The following is a 20,199-nucleotide window of genomic DNA, read 5'->3' as shown; positions in this document are numbered from 1 at the left end:
CAATTTAAAAAAAAAAAAAAACCAAAAGTATCATTTAGGACTTAATTAGAAAATTTTGGTAAAAAAATAGGATTCCATGTTAGAATTGTGTTGATAATTGCATGAAAACCCAAATGTTTAGTTGAGCCTATATACGTTCTAGTGTATTTGTGGCTTCCTTATTTTAGTGAAATCATGAGACAAAAACACGACCTTGCTCATCCTGAGGGATGCAATATGTTTAGCAGCCTAAACCTGAAATGTATCCAGAAAATTTTTTATCGTTAGCCAATAAAGGTTGAGATTGAGCACCCCTGCTTAAGCATGTAGGGATTTGAGTGAAAAACTTGAGAAATACATGAAAAAAAAATTACTAGAAAAATTGTAAGAATTTTGGAGCAAATGAAGTGAAGATCTAAAGATCAAAATTCCAAGAAATCCAAAAAAGTTGAAGATACCAAAAATCAATACAAGTTGGTGAATTCAAAGATATCAAAGATCAAATTGTCAAGAAAGTGAAGAATTCAAAGAATTCCATAGTGGTATAGAAAATTTGTAATTCTAGAATATGTATGCTTGGGTTGCTCAATTAAAAATACCTTGATGGTAAAGAGGTTTTCTGAGGATGGATTCGGAGGGTTGCATAAAATGAGCATAGTTCGGGGTGAGTGGGCGAATGTTTATGAGGATTGTGAGTATTTGGAGTATGGGGGTTCTTTAGGAAAAATTATAGACACAAATGCATGCGTTGCGGTCTTGGCATAATGGCTGGCTTAGATTGGAGTTGTTTTACATAATTCTAATGTGTTAAAATTCAGTTTTGCTTGGGGGCAAGCAAAAGTCAAGTGTGGGGTATTTTGATATGTGCATATTTAGTGTGTATTAAGTATACTTTTTTATTCATATATTAGCTAAATTATCGCATATTATGGACAAAAGGTACTTAAAAGTGTTAAATTATGTTTTTCAGTCCAAAGATGAAGCTCGGAAGCGAAAGGAAGCAGGAGAAGCGGTTAGGAGCTCGAGAGTGGAATGAAGAAGAAAAACACCTAAAAAAGGCTTCTACTCGGTGAGTCAAGCCTGGACTCGACGAGTCCGGTCGAGGAATCAGAAGGATAATGATTCGGAATTCCAGATAGTTATCGCAATACGGAGAATGTGAGAGGGACTCGACGAGTCGGATCGCTTATTTAAAGATAACTTCACAGATCGATTAGGGAGAATTCTGGGAAGTTTTAGAAGTGCTTTGCTGCGATTAAGAGGCCAGAAGAACCCTAGAAGTCGACAAAGAAAGCTAGAATTCAATTCCGGGAGTAATTAAGGCACAATTTCATCATTCTACTTATTCTTTTGTTTTGTCAATATGATTAAGCAACTTGAACTTGTTTGTTTGTTGTTATTTACTTTAATTATGAACTAAAATCTTTAGACTTCTGTTTGGGGATACAAAGTTAACAATATGGTTTGATTGATTGGTAGGATTAATTCCAAGTTGGTGAATTTTTGTTATTTTAGCTTGCTAAAGAACCTTGTGTATGAATAATAATTAATTTTCTGTTAATAGGAAGATAATTGATTAGCATGAACATCTATTGATTATCAACCTCATATGATATGTGACCACTATACCATATGTCTAGGATTAATGAATATGAAACTAGAATTAATAAGAAAATTGAGTAAATTCATGTGCAAGCTTGTAAGATGACCATCAAACAAGAGGTTAATTAAGAATAATAAATTAATTAGCTATTGCAAGTCTAACTTAACCCGAATAATTAATCTAGTAAATATGATTAAATTAAGCAATTGGCCACTGTTTGAGTTAGTTTATTTGCTAAGGATTAGGGTAGTGAACATGAACCTAATCACTTGAATCGGTAACCAACGAAAGAATTAATCCATTGCACTATTACCTTAAAATCAACCATAGAGTTAACCGAGTTGAACTAAACAGAAGTTCCTTTCCAATTATTGAATCTAGTTAAATTTTTATTTTCTAGTCTTAAATTAGTTATAGTTAGTAAGTTTCTAGTCTTGTAAAACTAGAGAAAAACCCCTATTTCTTAATTAACTTAGATAGAATTAGTTTTTAATTTAATTTGCCGTTCCTTGTGTTCGATACACTGCTTATTTAGCTATACCACAATTGATAGGTTCACTGCCTTTTGTGTGTTATTTGATAATTAAAGTAGGATTAAAACTAAGTGAGTTTTACACACATCAATAGGTACATTTCGTGTGATTGCGATGGTAGGCCGGGTAGCCTATCGGTTGGAGTTGCCAGCAGAGTTGGGACAGATTCACGACACTTTTTATGTGTCGCAGTTGAGGAAGTGTATAGCCGATGAATCGGCAGTGGTTCCGTTAGAGGATATTCAGGTGGATGCAAGCCTGAATTATGCCGAGAGACCAGTGGCCATCCGGGATCGGAAGATCAAGGTTCTGAGAAATAAGGAGGTACCTCTGGTGTTGGTTCAGTGGCAACACCGTAGGGGATCAGAGATGACCTAGGAGCCAGAGCGTATGATGCAGGAGCAGCATCCAAAGCTGTTTTTAGAGCGAGACTTCGAGGACGAAGTCTAGCCCTAGTGGGGAAGAGTTGTAACAGTCGGATTTTTCAGGTATCTTGTATATTTGTATTTTTGGTGATTTGAGCGGGGACTCAGCGAGTTGGAGCTCAGACTCGCCGAGTAGGGACGCGGATCTGGTCGCGGGATCGCGCCTGGACTCGGCGAGTCCAGGATATGGGCTCGGCGAGTCAGCGTTGTGTAATGAAACCCTAATTTCTCGGGTTTGAGACCTATTTAAAGGGCCTAATGGCCATCATTTGTGCTCACCAGTCCCTTGAGTGAAACCCTAATCGAGTGTGAGCATTTGGAGCTAAGTAGGAGGCCATTATTGATCTTGGAAGTGTCATTGTTGCAAGGAAGGAGAAGAACTAGCCAAGGGAAAGCAAGTGGAGCCACTTCTGAGGGTTTGGAGTCCAGAGCATCACTATTGTGGTAATAATTTCGAGTTATCTTCTTCCTTGTTGTTTATCTAGATTTAGGGTTTATTGAACCCTTTTATGGCAAGATCTAGTATCCTCTTGGTCCCTTATGAGGTTTGAACCATAGATCTGGACCCTTAGAGGTCCAGAGTGTCCCTTTACCCAAGCTTTTTGGGAATCAATGGAGGCTTTGGATTGGAATCCTCATGCCTTAGGTCAAAATTCCATTTATGAGCCATGGGGTGTGTTATGGGCACCAAGATAGAAGCTTTACGTGATGAATCAGTCTAGGGAGGCCAGATCTATAGATTGTGGAAGCAGATCTGACCTTAGAAGCAAGTTGGAGTGGTTGCATGGCATGGACTCGCCGAGTCTGTTCATCAGACTCGGCGAGTAGTTTGAATATTGCCTTGGGATTGCTCAGTGAGTGGTCCAATTGAGTCATGGGTAGACTCAGTGAGTCAGGGTGAGTTGGAGAGGGATGACGAGTGGACTGAGTCAAACTGGGACTCGCCGAGTTGTTCTTGAGACTCGGCGAGTTGAGTCGGGGTGGCCCCGCGATTCATTCAGGTGAAACTCGTCGAGTAAGGGGGGAATACTCGACGTGTAGTAAGGGAATTTCAGAGGGTTGGTGAAAATGTCTAGACTCGCCGAGTCGCCGTAGCAATCGCCGAGTCCGGTCAAAGTTGACCGTTGACCGTTGACCAGAGTTGACCTGTGTTGACTTCTTAGGGATAGTCAACCTTAGAGATATAAAGTGTTAATTAGAGACATATAATGTTATAGGAGGATTAGAGCTCGGAGGATCGAGCACGAGGGATTTCCAGGATTCATGAGATATCGAGATACGCGAGGTGAGTCTTCTCACTATACTTTACCTTGAGTAGGTAACCAGAGTTATGTGATAGAGTATTTGTATGCTATGTATGTTATGTGTTGTACTGCATTATTTCTATGTGATTTATGTGGTGCATGTTTATCAGAGCTAGAACCTGAGGGTTCACAGAGTTTGGGTGCACGGACCCACAGAGTTATAGCCTCGAGTGGCTAATATGTTTTATATGTGGTATTTTGGGGAACTCACTAAGCTTTGTGCTTACAGTGTTTGATGTTATTGTTTCAGGTACTAGTGACGACCGTGGGAAGGCGCCGGCTTGATCCGTATACACACACTCGGAGTTTTTACATTGTGATCTTGGGATTTTGTATTGATCTATATTGGATAATCAATATGGTTGTTTGATGAATATTAATCGAATTATGTTTTATAAGAAAATTGAAAATTTTGTTTTGAAATTTACGGTGTTACAATGCGATATCTTGGGATCAGTTCGTGGATATGTTCCGTGCTCGATATGTGCCGAGGGTAGAGCGTGAGAGGTTGGCTTAGGAATTTTTCGATTTGAGGTAGAGATCGGAGTTGGTGAATGAGAACACCCGAATGTTTATTGAGAGGGTCATGTTTTCCCTAAGTTTGCTTCGGAGTAGGCTCAGATGACCCGCTACTTGAACATGCTCAAGACAAATCTTCGGTAGTTTGTTTCTACCCAGCGGTGTGATACTTTACTAGATTTGCAAGAGGCCGCCAAGTGGCGTGAGCTTGAGATAAAGCTTTAATGGAGGGAGCAGAGGCCGACCCCGCCATAGTCACAGCCAGTGCCAAAGTAGTTCAAGGCTGCTGATTCTAGGTCTTGGGGTCAGCGAGGTCATACTTGTGGGAGGTAGGGGAAGGTTCATGATAGGGCTTGTAGATCTGGAGGGATATGCCACAAGTGTGGCAGAGAAGGGCACTATATGAGGGATTGCTGTTATCCAGTCCAGTTTAGAGTGCGAGGATTTGCTATCATTGTGATTAGGTTGGTCATGTGAAGGCCAACTGTCCATTGCTCGCCGCCAAGTTGGCTGAGTCCCCTGCGTCAACCCCATTGAGGATTGCAGATGCATGCCACGTGAAGGCCGATCCCTCGAAGGCTCAGGGCCATGCTTTTCAGATCACTTCTGAGGAGGCCAAAGCCCCTCCATATGTTGTGGATGGTATGTTTCTATCCCTTATCTTATTGGTTATGTTTGTTTTATGATCTTATATTTGTACCTTTGGTAGGTACATTCCTAGTGAACTCCTTGCCTGCTTTAGTATTGTTTAACTCAGGTGCAAGTCGGTTTTTTGTTTCTCGGTCTTTTAGTAAGGAGTTTTCTTTTCCCATGGGGGATTTGGAGTGTCTGTTGCGAGTTTCTATCACGAACGAACACAAGGTCTCTACTTCTTCGGTTTAGCAGGGTTTTTTAACATCCTAGCATATTTTTCTAACAATAAAGCCTTTTCTAACATGGCGACCTTAAGCCTTTTGTCTTGTAGTCTTCCTTTCACATGGTACAACTCTTGGGATGCTATGTGTTTTCGTGTAGGGCTTTGTTGTAGTCTGAAAGGACGGTAGCACAAGTGTCATTAAGTCTTTCGATGTAAGGTTCACAATCATGCATGCTATAATTATTAGACTGAATCATAATTTTTACCTATTCTACAATGTTAAGAGTTCCATCCTTGGCCATGTATCAATAATTCTTTTACAGTTTTGAGTATCCTTCTTCATCACTTGCTACTACCATGCAAAATTTCCCTTTTTGCGGTTGTTGTCAACTTCTTCTTCTTCTTCATCACTCGAGGACCATACTTGATGATCCCTTTTCACTTGAGTAACATAAGCTCTTGCCTTCTCTTTCTCTCGATCCTCCATTTCTTGAGCCATTTTGAGGTAAAATGCCTCGTCTTTTACTACATTTGCTTTGTAGTCTCTGGAAAAGTGGTTTTCTTTATGATACTTATGACAAATAAGAACACCATCTTTGTCTTCAGTAGCGGTACCAGAGTGTGAGGATTGGTTCACCTGAAGGGTTTCTTTTGTCTGTGGGACACTTTTTTCATGATGAGGATTTTTGGGATATTTTGGATGGTTACTCTGCAGGTTGAGGTTGTAGTTAAAGGGTGGTTTTGTGAACTATTGGTTCTTTTGAAATGAGGGTGGTGGGATTCTATTAAACTATTTGCTAACTAGGGAAATGACATTCTAAAACTGTTCTTCATCATCAAGTTCTGCATCGACTTCATATGACTGTAGAGAGTTGTCATATGAAGGTTGGTATGATGACTTTGCGGTATATAGGTACTGAGGAGTTTTGAATTATCGGGATTGAGCCATCAGAGTGAGTGGTCTGCCCAAGTCTGCACAATACTTTAGCACCATCGATTCTTGTTCTTATAGTTCACCGTAGAGCTTGAACGTGAAAGAGTGTGGATCTTTCTTTCTCCTTGTACTATCATCTTAACACTAGTCCAATGTCTACCCAAACCATTCAGGAAATGCAGGTTTGTCTCGTGATTACTTCGAACTATACCGATATTTGACAACTTTGTGATGATGAGGTTGAACCTTTTGAATGAATCTTCAAGGCTTTCACCGGGAAGAGCTTTAAAGTAGTTAAACTCATTGGGAGCAGTGGTGAGATTTTTGTCTTAAGCTTGTTCTGACCCCTGATAAAGATTCTTGAGTACATCCCAGATCGCCTTGGTAGATTTGCAGTTGATGATGATGTCAAAGTTATCTAGAGCAACACCGCATGAGATTTCATAAAAGGCTATGGTGTCTTTCTCCATTTGTCGAAATCATCATTTGGTAGCCAATTCATTGCTCCTTGAGCTCCACCTAGTCATGCCTGAGCACCATCTGCTTGAGTAGGAGTGAGAACAGGGATATGGGGTCCTTCTTCCACAGACCTCCATAAATCTCTACCAAGCATCTTAAGATACCTTTCCATTCTTTGAGACCAATGGTGGTATTCATTTGCAACAAGTATAGGAGCTCTGTTTGAACCTCCAACGCTGTTGGAAATGCTCGATGAAAAAGCTTGTGCCATATTTCCTTGTTTTTTTTTTTTTAAGAATGAGCTTCAGTGGTATAGAAGACTTTCTAAAATCAGAGTTTTGTTTAAAAATCAAAAACTTTAGCTCCGATACCAATTGTTAAGAGAAAAACTTGAACAAACATTAGTCACAAGATAATATAATGCGAAATAATAAGTTAATCTCGTGTGTCTTGTTAGCTCAACAATAATAAGTTAGAAGAGTTAGATTGCAGAAATATAAAGGAAATAAATATCAACAAGTTATATCAAGTAGACACCAAGTTGATTCATAACGAGGTTTGCAATTAAACACAAGTTAGTAAATGCGATCAACTTAAAGTGAAGAGGGAATCAGTTTATCAGAAGATAATAGAGATAGAGATGAACAATCTTTGTATTTCAAATAAAAGTTTGGGAAATGGTGTTTACTACAAGAAGATTGATGCTCTATTTATAGAGTCCTGAAAGTTACATTGAGGATTAAACAAATATTAAACTGCTGACTATGGTGACCATGAAAGGTTAAACATATAATACTGTTGGAACTTTGTTTACTAATATACTTTGTGGGACTTGTCCCACATTGGAAGCAAGAAAGGAGAAGCTCTTCCTTATATGTCTAAGCCTCGTTAGTTTATCAATATGGATAAAGCATTGGGCTAAGTTGGATGGGTCTGGATTGTGGTGTTGGACTAGCCTAATTGGTCTCAAAATAGGCTAAAATAAAGAGAATATTTAATGGTAAAAAGATGGGCCTTGGGGCTCTTGGGGTCTTCCTGATTAATTAAATATTTTTAATTATGTAATTAAATTTTATTTTATTTTTTAAAAAGTTGTAATTACTGCATGACAGGTATTATGGCAGTTATTTTCGATTTTGACAGTTTCCAACTGTCATAATGAATACTTATAAATACCTATTTTCAGTCATTTGAGGAGGGTCACATAAATCATTTAAACACCACAAATTCTCTTGCAAATTCATTTTTCCTGAAGATGAAGGGAACATAGAAATTTCGACGGATTCAAGATCACTTATTGGATTGATTGTTGTATCCTTTAGACAGATCCCTACAATGGAAATTTTTGTCTTAGGACACTGCAATTCGCAAGACTCAATCTACATAATTTCGTATTTGTGTTTCTGTTGTAAACATCAACATTCAAGTATGTTTTCTGATTATGTTTCTTATATATAAATTTGATTTAATTGTATATGTTTGTTAGATTTTCTATTTTGATTACTTTTGTCATAACACTCTAAGACAGAAATCAGAAAGCAAAGAAAGGCTCAGATTTTCGGAAATGGCAACAGAAGATGTTGTTTTATCTAACAACACTTCATTTTTCCAATATCTACACTAATGAATCTCCCTCTCCTCCTACTGGTGCAACCACTGCAGAAGGAACAACACCAGCTACTGCAGCCCAATTGGTAGAACATCAAAGGGCTGTGGAAACTCGGAACACAAATGAATATAATTACCAAAATTATATTATGAATGTCTTGGATGATTCCCTCTATGACATCTGTTGGATAAGGTGTCTAAGTCCATAACTTATTTGGTATATACTTGACCAGATCCGACATGGTCCATTTGGGTTGCACTTCACCCAAACTATTTATGGATAATTTTATGAGAATTGTATACTTACGATTTATTAATATATTATAAGGTATAATATATTAATATAAAGTCATGTTATTTAATTAGTTTTAATCTTGAATTAATTATGAACTAATTTAGTGATTAAAAGGAAGACTAATTAAATCATGGGCTATTACATTTATATGGTGTGGGCTAATACTCATTTGTTAATGGGATAAGCTTATATGGAAGTCCATGGATGATCCATGGAGCTTTAACCCATGGATCCTTGGAAGAGGAAAAGACATGGGTTATTAGGGTTTCATTCTAACCATGCACACTATATAAACAAGCTTATGTTGCATGAAAAACCACTCTAGTATGTGTGTAATAGTGGTGGCTGATTTCTAAGTATTAGTATACTCTCTCATACATTTTCCAAGTTTGCGGTGATTTGTGATTTCCATTTGAGGCATTCACATTATTGGTTCTTGGCTCTCAAACTCCAAGGAATCAACAATCAACAAAAGGTATGTAATTCATCTAGTTCTTTTATGTTTAAAAGTACCCCATGCCATGCTAGATAGGTTATAAACCTTGGAAAATAATTTTTTGCATGTACCTTCGACAAACATAGATCCAAGGTTTATTAGGGTTGCATGTACACTTAGGAAGTGTTAGAATGCTGAAATCCCAACAGTGGTATCAGAGCCTAGGCTTTTTTGTTTGATACTTGATGCAAAATAGTGAAAAAAAGTCAATTTTCTTGCTATCTACATGATGAACTCGCTGACTCCATGGGGGGGCTCGCCGAGTCCATGACCAAATTCATCCTACTCGTCGAGTAGGTTCGTGCACTCGATGAGTAGAAGCCTCAGAATACAGATTTTTGACTTTTTCTGCTAGAAATGGACTAGAAACATTACCCTAAACTGTTTTGGTATTTTAAAACTTGTTTTAGTTGGTGTAATGGTTGTTCTAATCCATTTACAATAGCTTATATCAAAATTTCATGCTTTGTATGTGTTCATATAATTCTTGAAACTTTGATGAGCATGTTCATGTTCTTATGAATTTAGAAGATGATAGGAATTATTTGCTGAATTGTTTAGGATTAATTCTTGATCATTTATGTGTTTTAATGGAGTCCATAATTTGTCCTCAAGATATGGATATACAAAGGTCATCTCTTTTAAACACACATTTAAAACACATAAGTTACATAAAAATCAAGAGTCTTCATTTTTATGAACCTTTAATTCATAAGTTATGAAGTGAAAAGTTGTGAATGGTTACAAAACTTGCCCTCAAGTTTTGGAATTTGTAAAGTTTCACACACTTTTATAAACTTTAATTCCAACCCTTAGAGTTTTAATAGTTAAAATTCAACACTTATACTATTTATAACATTAATGGTTAATTATTATATATATATATATATATATATATATATATATATATATATATATATATAAGAATATGTCGTTTTACCGTTAGTAGGCCTCATTCACGAAGTTGGTCTATAAGGGGGTATAAGGTTGTTGCCTATAAAATGGAAGCTTAATGGGTGTCCACTCTCACTCACTGCTTCCTTGATTGGTGGAGGGTCGTTAGCTGAACGGGTAGGACAATGACTTTAAATTCTCATTAAAAGTATAATGATTATTATAAAGTAACTAAACATTTTTAATTCCCAATCTTAGTTACTTTAGGAAAAATGTGAACATGGTGCTAGTCCATGGAATTCACACTTTGTACCTTACCAAGTCGTTGGTGGAGCGTGTGTGGTTAACTTGCACACTAACTTGGACTAGTAAGGATCACGAAGGGTGACTTAATGTTTGTCATAGATCAATAGAGCGTGTGTGGTTAACCGGCATATTGATTAGGTGATAATATTAAGGGTACCAAGTGAATTAGCATGGTTATTCATACCTTGTTTTGTGATCCTCGACATCCCAGTCACAAAACTTGAAGGGCACAATCGAGATTGAAACATGCCATTGAAAAGTTCAATGAATCTCAAAAGAATCTAGGAATTTCAAATCCAATTAAAACCTAATAATTCATTTCGTTTTCATGGTGGAAATTGGTTAATCGTCATTCACCTACCTTTCAAATATGTTTTTACTTAGATTACGACATCCCTCTTCTAAGTATAATATATTGTGATTGGATCCTAGCCTTAATATTACATTTGGGTGTCTTATTAAGGACTCTATATATCTAATCTAAAGTTGCTTTCTTCTTTTAGATGTCTTCCAACACTAATGCTTCGGGCTCTAACCCAACTGGTTCTTTCTCTCTCATGAATCTTTGTGGGAGAGTCATCTTTGATGGTTTAAACCTCATGGACAGTATTAGGAACATCAGGATGGTTAGTTGTTATGAGGACAAAGAATACGTCCTCGATAAGGAGTTAAAGGAGCTTGATGAGTCCACTGCTACTCTTGAGGAGGTCACTAAATTCAAGACGCATGAGAGAGATGCTACTAAGGTAGCATGCATCATGATGGCCACGATGATAGCCGAGCTCCAAAAGTCCTATGAGGACTTTTACCCTTTTGAGATGCACCAAGACCTGATGGAAAGGTACCATCAGAGTGCTCGACAGGAGCGATATGAAATAATCTCCTCCATGATAACAACCCGCATGAAGGATGGTGAATCTATCACGGGCCACATGCAAAAGATGCAAAGGTATATGGACCGTTTGCTCAAGTTAAACGTGAACTTCCCTGAGGAGTTGGCAATAGACATCATTTTGCACTCCTTACCTTCTTGCTATGACCAATTTCGTATGACATATCATATGAACAAGGAGGAAGTTACTCTTAGCAAACCTTAAGGACTCTTGAAGACCGCTGAAACCGGTCTTAAGGGTAAGTTGGTTGTTACCTCTACTAATCATACTCCAACATCTACCCCTGTTTTGGCTATCGGGCAAGGCAAAAGGAAAAAGTGGAAGTCCCCTTCGAAGGGTACCAAGGGAAAGTCTCTTGAAGGCTCCTCATCAAGGACCAAGAGCGGTTTTGTCACTCCTTCTGCCATTCCTAAAGATGTTGATTGCTACTATTGCCAAGACAAGGGGCACTGGAAGCGAAACTGCCCTAAGTACCTGCAGAATCTGAAGGATGGGAAAGTGAAACCCACCCACGCAGGTATTTACACAATATTGTCTAATAACTCACCATATTATAACTCTTGGGTGCTTGATACAGGATGTGGTATTCACATATGTTCTGATTTGTAGGGCCTAAGAAGAAGTGAGGATGTGGAGCACGGGAAGATAAACTTGATCATGGGGAATAGGAAGGCTTCACCTGTTTCGAAGATTGGAGTTTATACTTTGTTCCTGAATAATGGGTTAAAATTAGATTTAAATAAATGTGTGTACCCATCTGAAATGGCGAGAAATATTATTTCTTTTCATGGTTTGTAGAAACAAGGTTTTACCTTTTCGTTTGATAATGACTGTGGTGGTATTAATGCTTTCTTTAATAATGTGTTTTATTTTAAAGCATTACCTTGTGATGGTGTGTATGAAACTGTGTCGATTGTAGACAACTTAGGAAATAATGAATTGTATATTGATTCTTCTACTAGCCTAGATAAAGCATCATTGTGGCATTATCGTCTTGGACATGTAAACAAGAAACGCATAGGCCAACTCCAAAAGGATGGAGTCTTGGAATCATTTGACCTTAAATCGGATGATAGTTATGAATCTTGTCTACTTGGAAAGATAACAAAATCACCCTTCACTGGTACTTGTGAACGGGGTGAGGGTTTGTTGGACATAATATATACTGATGTGTGTGGACCATTCAAAACCGCCACAAGGGATGCTAATCGGTATTATGTGACTTTTATTGATGATTTTCGTAGATATGGTTATGTCTACTTAATCAAACATAAGTCAGAAACTTTTGAAAGGTTTAAAGAATTTAAATAGGAAGTGGAAAATCAATTGGGTGGGAACATTAACATGCTTCAATCCGATCGAGGTGGTGAGTATCTTAGTACCGAGTTCCTTGACTATCTTAAAGAGTGTGGGATTGTCTCACAATTGACTCCTACCAAGACACCACAGCTACATGTTGTAGCAGAGAGGCGTAATCGAACCTTGTTAGACATGGTTCGCTCTATTATGAGTTGAGCTTCGGTACCAATCTCTTTTTGGGGGTATGCCTTAGAGACTGCCGCCCATATCCTTAATCTGGTCCCTACAAAGAAGGTTACCAAAACACCTCATGAGATGTGCACTGGGAAGGTTCCCAATTTGAACCACATCAAGATTTGGGACTGTGAGGCTTTCGTGAGGCGTGAAACTCATGATAAGCTCGAATCTCGAAGTGAAAGGTGTATTTTCATTGGCTACCCATAGAAATCCTTCGGTTACCTCTTCTACAGACCCAATGAGAATGTGGTCTTTGTAGCAAGAAGAGGGGTCTTTCGTGAGAGAGAGTTTATAAGCCAAGGAGACAGTGGGAGGCAAATTGACCTTGAAGAAATTCAAGAATCAATTGGTGAAGGAACCTCAGACACTAGCAATCAACCTGAGGAGGAAACTCCTGTTGAGCTAACTGACTAGTCTGTACCTCCGAGGCGTTCCACACGAGTTAGGAACACACTTGAGTTTTATTATGGTTTTCATATTACTACAGAAGGTGATACGTTTATCAGCGATAGTACACTGGTAAATTTGGATGAACCTAGCAATATTAATGAAGCCATGGCAGGCCCGGAGTCTGCTAAATGGAAGGAGGCTATGGACAGCGAGATACAATCCATATATGCCAATCAAGTTTGGAACTTAGTTGACAATGTACCAGGCCGTAAAACTATCGGGGGCAAATGGATCTTCAACAAGAAGACCGACATGGAAGGAAAAGTGCACACTTATAAGGCTCGACTGGTTGCGAAGGGTTTTACTCAGACTCGAGGTATTGATTATGATGAAACCTTCTCACCAGTAGCAAAGATTAAGTCTATTAGGGTTGTGCTAGCCATTGATGCATTTCATGTTTATGAAATATGGCACATGGATGTCAAAACCGCTTTTCTTAAGAGAAAGTTGGCTGAGGATGTGTACATGAATCAGCAAGAGGGTTTTGTCAGTGCAGAATACCCTAATAGAGTGTGCAAGCTTGAGAAATCCATTTTTGGATTAAAACAAGCATCTCATAGCTGGAATCTTTGTTTCGATGAGAAGGTCAAAGAGTTTGGTTTCTCGAGAAGTGAAGATGAGTCTTGCATGTATGTCAGAGCTAGTGGGAGTATAGTTAGCTTCTTGGTACTGTATGTAGATGACATACTACTTATAGTAAATGACATCCCAACCTTCCAGGAGGTTAAGTCCTGGCTTGGGAAGTGCTTTTCTATAAAGGACCTAGGGGAAGCTGCCTTTATCCTAGGGATAAGGATATTAAGAAAAGGAGTAAAAGACTAATTGGACTTAGTCAGAGTACCTACTTGGATAAGGTGTTGAATTGGTTCAACATGCAGAATTCCAAGGAAGGAGATTTATCGATCCAAAGCAATGCCAAATTGAGTAAGACTAAGAGTCCGAGTACAGAGGCCGAGATAGCAGAGATGAGTCGATTACCATATGCTTCCATTGTGGGCTTGATCATGTATGCTATGAATTGTACCTGCCTTGATGTGGCCTTTTCTTTGAGCATGGTCAGCAGATATCAGGGGAACCTTCGCAAGGCTCATTGGACCGCGGTAAAGAACATTCTCAAGTACCTGCAGAGGACTAAGGATTAGATCCTTACCCTTGGTGGGAGTGATGACTTGAGAGTATTGGGGTATAGTGATGCTAGTTTTCAGACTGATAGGGATAACTTCCGTTCTCAGTCGGGCTGGGTCTTTACCCTAAATGGATGGCCAATCTCTTGGAAGAGTTCCAAGCAGGAGACGGTGGCTGATTCGACTTGTGAGTCTGAGTATATAGCAACGAGTGAAGCAGCGAAGGAGACGATATGGCTAAAGAACTTCATCGGAGACCTTGGATTTATACTAGCTATTAAGGAGCCTATGGAGATTTTCTGTGACAGCAATAGTGTGGTTGCCTTAGCCAAGGAACCAAGAGATCATGGCAGATCCCGACACATTGACAGAAAATATCACTTCTTAAGACACAAGATAGAAGAAGGACTCCTCATGGAAAAGAGGGTATCATCAGATGAGAACTCTGCAGATCCCCTTACGAAGGGACTAACGAGGGTTAAGCATTTGCAGCATGCGAGGCGCATCAGGCTGAGGGACGATATTAGTTTTACAGGTTAGATAGTATTTTCTGAAACTTGTAAAATGTAATCGACGTTTGATGATGAACAAAATTTGTGATTTATTTATAAGTAAAGGGTTGCTATCATTGTTAATTATTTAGTATTGTTTCAGTTTTGCATGTTTTGACTTCCAAAATAATTAATTTATTCAAACCTCCACAATCGGTCATACGTCAGAAGTAGGTATAAATCAAGATTGTGATGAATTGGGTTTGTAGATGGCTAAAGGTGTTTAGACACAGAAATGGTTGCTACAACATTCATGAGTGCTCATAAGCTATGAGTATTGGAATAAACCCACGCTCACTTGTATCACTTCATGGAATTTATCTCGAGTGATCGTGAGACGATAATATCATATAAGTCTTCAAACCTAGAGATATGAGTTGTTACCTATGAGTTGGTTGTGCATTGATTGCACATAAACGCATCAGTAACTTGATGTTATAAAACGTGCCTTTGTGTACAATTCAACAAGTAGTAGAACAAGCATATGAGTCGAAGTTTATCTGTTCCTTCTAGAAATAGAAGCGATATTTGGGCCCCTCGATGATTTTGTGTTGACGCATGTACCGGGCCCGGTCAGAACTAAATTGATGTGTTCAGCTAAGTTCTTTGTCAAACTAATCGGAAGTCGAGAAACAACTTCCATACAATAAGTAAGACATTGTTCCATGTATTTGTCCGCCTGATATAATGAGAACAGAGGATTATATGATCACTTATCTAAAATGGCGCTTCATAATTCAACAGAGTTTTCGAGAGCTACGATTGCCGGTTGGTTCCTGAAGTAATATAGGCAAATACCGTTATTAGACTTATCCAAGTGGGAGTCTATTGGATAAGGTGTCTAAGTCCATAACTTATTTGGTATATACTTGACCCGACCCGGCATGGTCCATTTAGGTTGCACTTCACCCAAACTATTTATGGATAATTTTATGAGAATTGTATACTTACGATTTATTAATATATTATAAGTTATAATATATTAATATAAAGTCATGTTATCTAATTAGTTTTAATCTTGAATTAATTATGAATTAATTTAGTGATTAAAAGGAAGACTAATTAAATCATGGGCTATTACATTTATATGGTGTGGGCTAATACTCATTTGTTAATGGGCTAAGATTATATGGAAGTCCATGGATGATCCATGAAGTTGTAACCCATGGATCCTTGGAAGAGGAAAAGACATGGGCTATTAGGGTTTCACTCTAACCATGCACACTATATAAACAAGCTTATGTTGCATGAAAGACCACTCTAGTGTGTGTGTGTAATAGTGGTGGCCGATTTCTAAGTATTAGTATACCCTCTCATACATTTTCCAAGTTTGCGGTGATCCGTGATTTCTGTTTAAGGCAATCACATTATTGGTGCTTGGCTCTCAAACTCCAAGGAATCAAAAATCAACAAAAGGTATGTAATTCATCTAGTTCTTCTATGTTTAAAGGTACCCCATGCCATGCTAGATAGGTTATAAACCTTGGAAAATAATATTTTTCATGTACCTTAGACAAACATAGATCCAAGGTTTATTAGGGTTGCATGTACACTTTGGAAGTGTTAGAATGCTCAAAACCCAACAATATCTACACTACCATGACCACTGCAACAGAGATATGAGAATCATTGGAAAAAGAAATACAAAACAGAAGTGACATGTTCCAAGAAATTGGTGATTGGAAAGTTCATGAATTATAAGATGGTGGATACCAAATCTGTCCTCAAACAAGTGGAGGAAATTCAATTCATTGCACATGATCTTGAAGTTGAAGGTATGGGTATAAACTCTAACTTTCTTGTTGGTTCAATCATTGAAAAACTTCCTTCTTCTTGGAAGAATTTCAAACTATATCTTAAGCACTTAACTGATGACATGTGTTTTAAGCAACTTGTGTTGAAGAAGATAACAAATTGAATGAGAAGGCAGATGCAAATTCCTTGGAACCAAGTGCAAACTTTGTTCGAGAAGAAAGTACTTCAACGACAAAGCACAACAACAAGAAAGGGAAGCAAGGATCCAAAAACTCTTCCAAAGATGGCAAAAATCATGGACCAAATAAGAAGAATTTCAGGAAGAATTATGGTCCATGCTATGTTTGTAGAAAAATTGGACACAAGGCCAAAGATTTCAGATTTAGGAAGGATCAAGGAGGAAACAACGGAGGGAACAATGGAAACAATGGTGGTAATTCTAGTTGAGGAAATTCTGGCCAAACCAACATGGTTGAATCACTAAATCAGTTTTTTTGTTGTGATTCAAACCAACATGGCAAGCAATTGTGTGGATTGGTGAATTGATATTAGAGCCACAAGGCACATTTACAACTCCTGAACCATGTTTTCTACATACCAGAAAGTCTCGGATTCTGAACCAATGTTTATGTGGAATGGCTCTGCTGCAAAAGTTGAAGGAAAGGGAAAAGTAAAGCTACAACTGACTTCTAAAAAAGAACTTGTTTTATGTGATGTATTGCATGTTCATGAAATTACTAAAAATTTGATTTCTAGTCCTATTCTTAGTAACAAGGGATTCAAACTTGTATTTGAGTCGGATAAGTTTGTTCTCACCAAGGGTGAGATGTATGTTGGAAAGTGATACCTTAGTGAGGGTCTCTTCAAAAGTCAGTGTCTTACCTTTTTACTATGGTGTTGAAACACCAAATAATGATGTAACCAATGTTAATGCTAATGCAATAATGGGCACTACTACCCTCTCTTCTATGTATATGCATGATCCTTCCTTTTTGTGGCATTCTCATTTGGGACATGTCAATTTCCATTCTATTCAAAGAATGGAAAAACTTGGCAAGTTACCAAAATGTTCATTAGATAGAAACATAAAATGTGAGGTCTGTCTGGAATCAAAATTTTGACAGCATCCTCATAAATCCGTTGAAAAAGGTAATGAAATACTTGGCTTAATCCACTTTGATTTATGTGATTTTAGAGAAACACCTACAAGAGGAGGAAAGAATTATTATACTTCCTTTGTTGATGATTGCAGCAAGTATTGTTATATTTATTTGTTAAATACCAAGTATGAAGCCTTGAATTCTTTTAAGAATTACAAGGCTGAAGTTGAAAATCAACTTGACAAAAAGATCAAAATTCTAAGATCTGATCGATGGGGAGAATATGAATTCAAAGACTTTGCTGAATTTTGTTCTTTAAATGGTATTATACATCAAAAAACTGCTCCATACACTCCTCAACAATATGGAGTGGAAGAAAGAAAGAATAAAAAATTGAAGAACATGATTAATTCAATGTTAATTACTTCTGGAGCACCACATAATATGTGGGGAGAAGTATATCTTGCTGCAAATTCAATACTTCATAGAATTCCTCATAAAAAGAGTGATAAATCACCCTATCATCTGTGGAAAGGGAGGTTACCCTCTTACAAAAGGATGAATGTGTGGGGTTGCCTTGCTAAGGTACAAGTACATCTTCCTAAGAGGACTAAACTTGGACCAAAAACCATAGATTGCATCTATCTTGACCCTACCATGAATAGTGCAACCTATAGGTTTCTTGTGTATAAATCACATGTTGATGATATCCATAACCAAACCATCATCGAATCAACAGAGGTTCAATTCTTTGAAAATATTTTTCCTTTTAAGGATAAAGGGAAAGAGGTTACGTCTTATTGGAAAAACCTCTTGATGATGGACTGAATGAAACCATTCTTGACAAAAGTTTACAATCAAATGAAGAGAGTTCTTCAAATGTTCAAGAAGAGAACTTAGAACCTAGAAGTAGCAAATGGGGCAAAATAGCCAAGGATTTGGGTCCTGATTACATGACCTATGTAGTGAATAGAGAACCACAAACTTATATGGATGCTATGAATTCTTCTGAATCTCCCTTTTGGAAAGAGTCAATTAAAAGTGAGATTGACTCCATTATGCATAATAACATTTGGAAATTGATAGATTTGCCACATGGGCAAAAACCAATTAGGCACAAATGGATATTCAAGAAGAATTCTAGATCTAATGTTATCATTGAGAAGTAAAAAGCTCGTTTAGTAGCTAAAGGGTATCGTCAAAAGGAGGGTCAAGACTTCTTTGACACCTATTCACCTGTTACAAGAATTACATCAATTCTCACATTAGTAGCAATTGCAGCCATTCACAATTTGGAAATACACCAAATGGATGTGAAAACTACCTTCTTGTATGGTGAACTAGATGAAGATATATATATATATATATATATATATATATATATATATATATATATATATATATATATATATATATATATATATATATATATATATATATATGAATAACCTGAAGGGTTTGTGGTTAAAGGTCAAGAAAAAAAAAGTCTGTAAGTTAGATCACTTTATGGACTAAAACAAGCTCTAAAGCAATGGCATGAGAAGTTTGACAACACATTACTCCCTAATAGATTTAGAATTAATGAATGTGACAAATGTGTTTATGTCAAACAATGTAAGAATGCTTGTGTCATCATATCCTTGTATGTCGATAGTATGCTTATAATAGGTACTGATTTGGATGTTGATGATATGCTTGTGTCACCAAGAAAATGCTATACTCCTCATTTTCCATGAAGGACTTGGGAGTAGTAGATGTGATCCTTGGTGTAACAGTTCAAAGAAAATCAGATGGTTATACTCTTACACAGTCTCATTATACTGAAAGTGTACTCAAGAAATTTGGACACTATGATGACAAGCCGGTAGTCACCACTTTTGATCCTTCAAGTCATCTTAAGAAGAATAAAGGTTATAGTGTAGCTCAATTAGAACATACTCAAGTTCTTGGTAGCTTAATGTATATTATGAATTATACTAGATCGGACTTGGCTTACAGTGTAAGTAGATTGAGTCGTTACTTCCACAATCCTGGGAAAGATCATTGGTATGCATTAGTAAGAGTGCTTAAATATTTAAAGCATACAATGAATTATGGATTGCATTACACGAGGTATCCTCAAGTACTAGAAGGATATTGTGATGAAAACTGGATTTCCAATACTTCTAAGGCAAAATCTACAAGTGGGTATGTGTTCACACTTGATGGAGCTGCTATCTTTTGGAAATCATCTAAGCAAACTGTGAATACTCGTTCTACAATGGAAGTAGTGTTTGTAGCTTTAGATAAAGCTGTTGAAGAAGCTTAGTGGCTTAAAATCTTCCTAGAATGTATTCCTATGTGGCCTCAACATGTTACCACCATTGGCATACATTGTGATAGTATAGCTGCTCTTACTAGAGCATAAAGTCATATATACAATGGCAAGTCTAGACATATTATAATAAGATTCTTGCTGAAGAATGGAATAATTTCCATTACTTACATAATTTCAAAGGAAAATTGATGTGATTAAATAATCTTTTAATCTAAGAAGATCGATAAGATCTTGAACAAGTTATGAAAACAATGACGATATA

The 20,199-nt window shown here is 37.5% G+C and overlaps 1 pseudogene; it reads left to right on the top strand.

Annotated features, from left to right (window-relative positions):
• The first annotated feature begins 19,352 nt into the window (after positions 1-19,352).
• Positions 19,353-19,928, top strand: LOC145039754 (secreted RxLR effector protein 161 pseudogene; annotated as a pseudogene).
• The last annotated feature ends 271 nt before the right edge of the window (positions 19,929-20,199 follow it).

The sequence above is a fragment of the Lactuca saligna genome, chromosome 4 (assembly GCF_052625555.1).
Source record: "Lactuca saligna cultivar CGN05327 chromosome 4, ASM5262555v1, whole genome shotgun sequence".
Classification (NCBI taxonomy): Eukaryota; Viridiplantae; Streptophyta; class Magnoliopsida; order Asterales; family Asteraceae; genus Lactuca; species Lactuca saligna.
The sequence above is the reverse complement of the archived record's forward strand: the minus strand, read 5'-3'. Positions and strand labels throughout refer to the sequence as shown.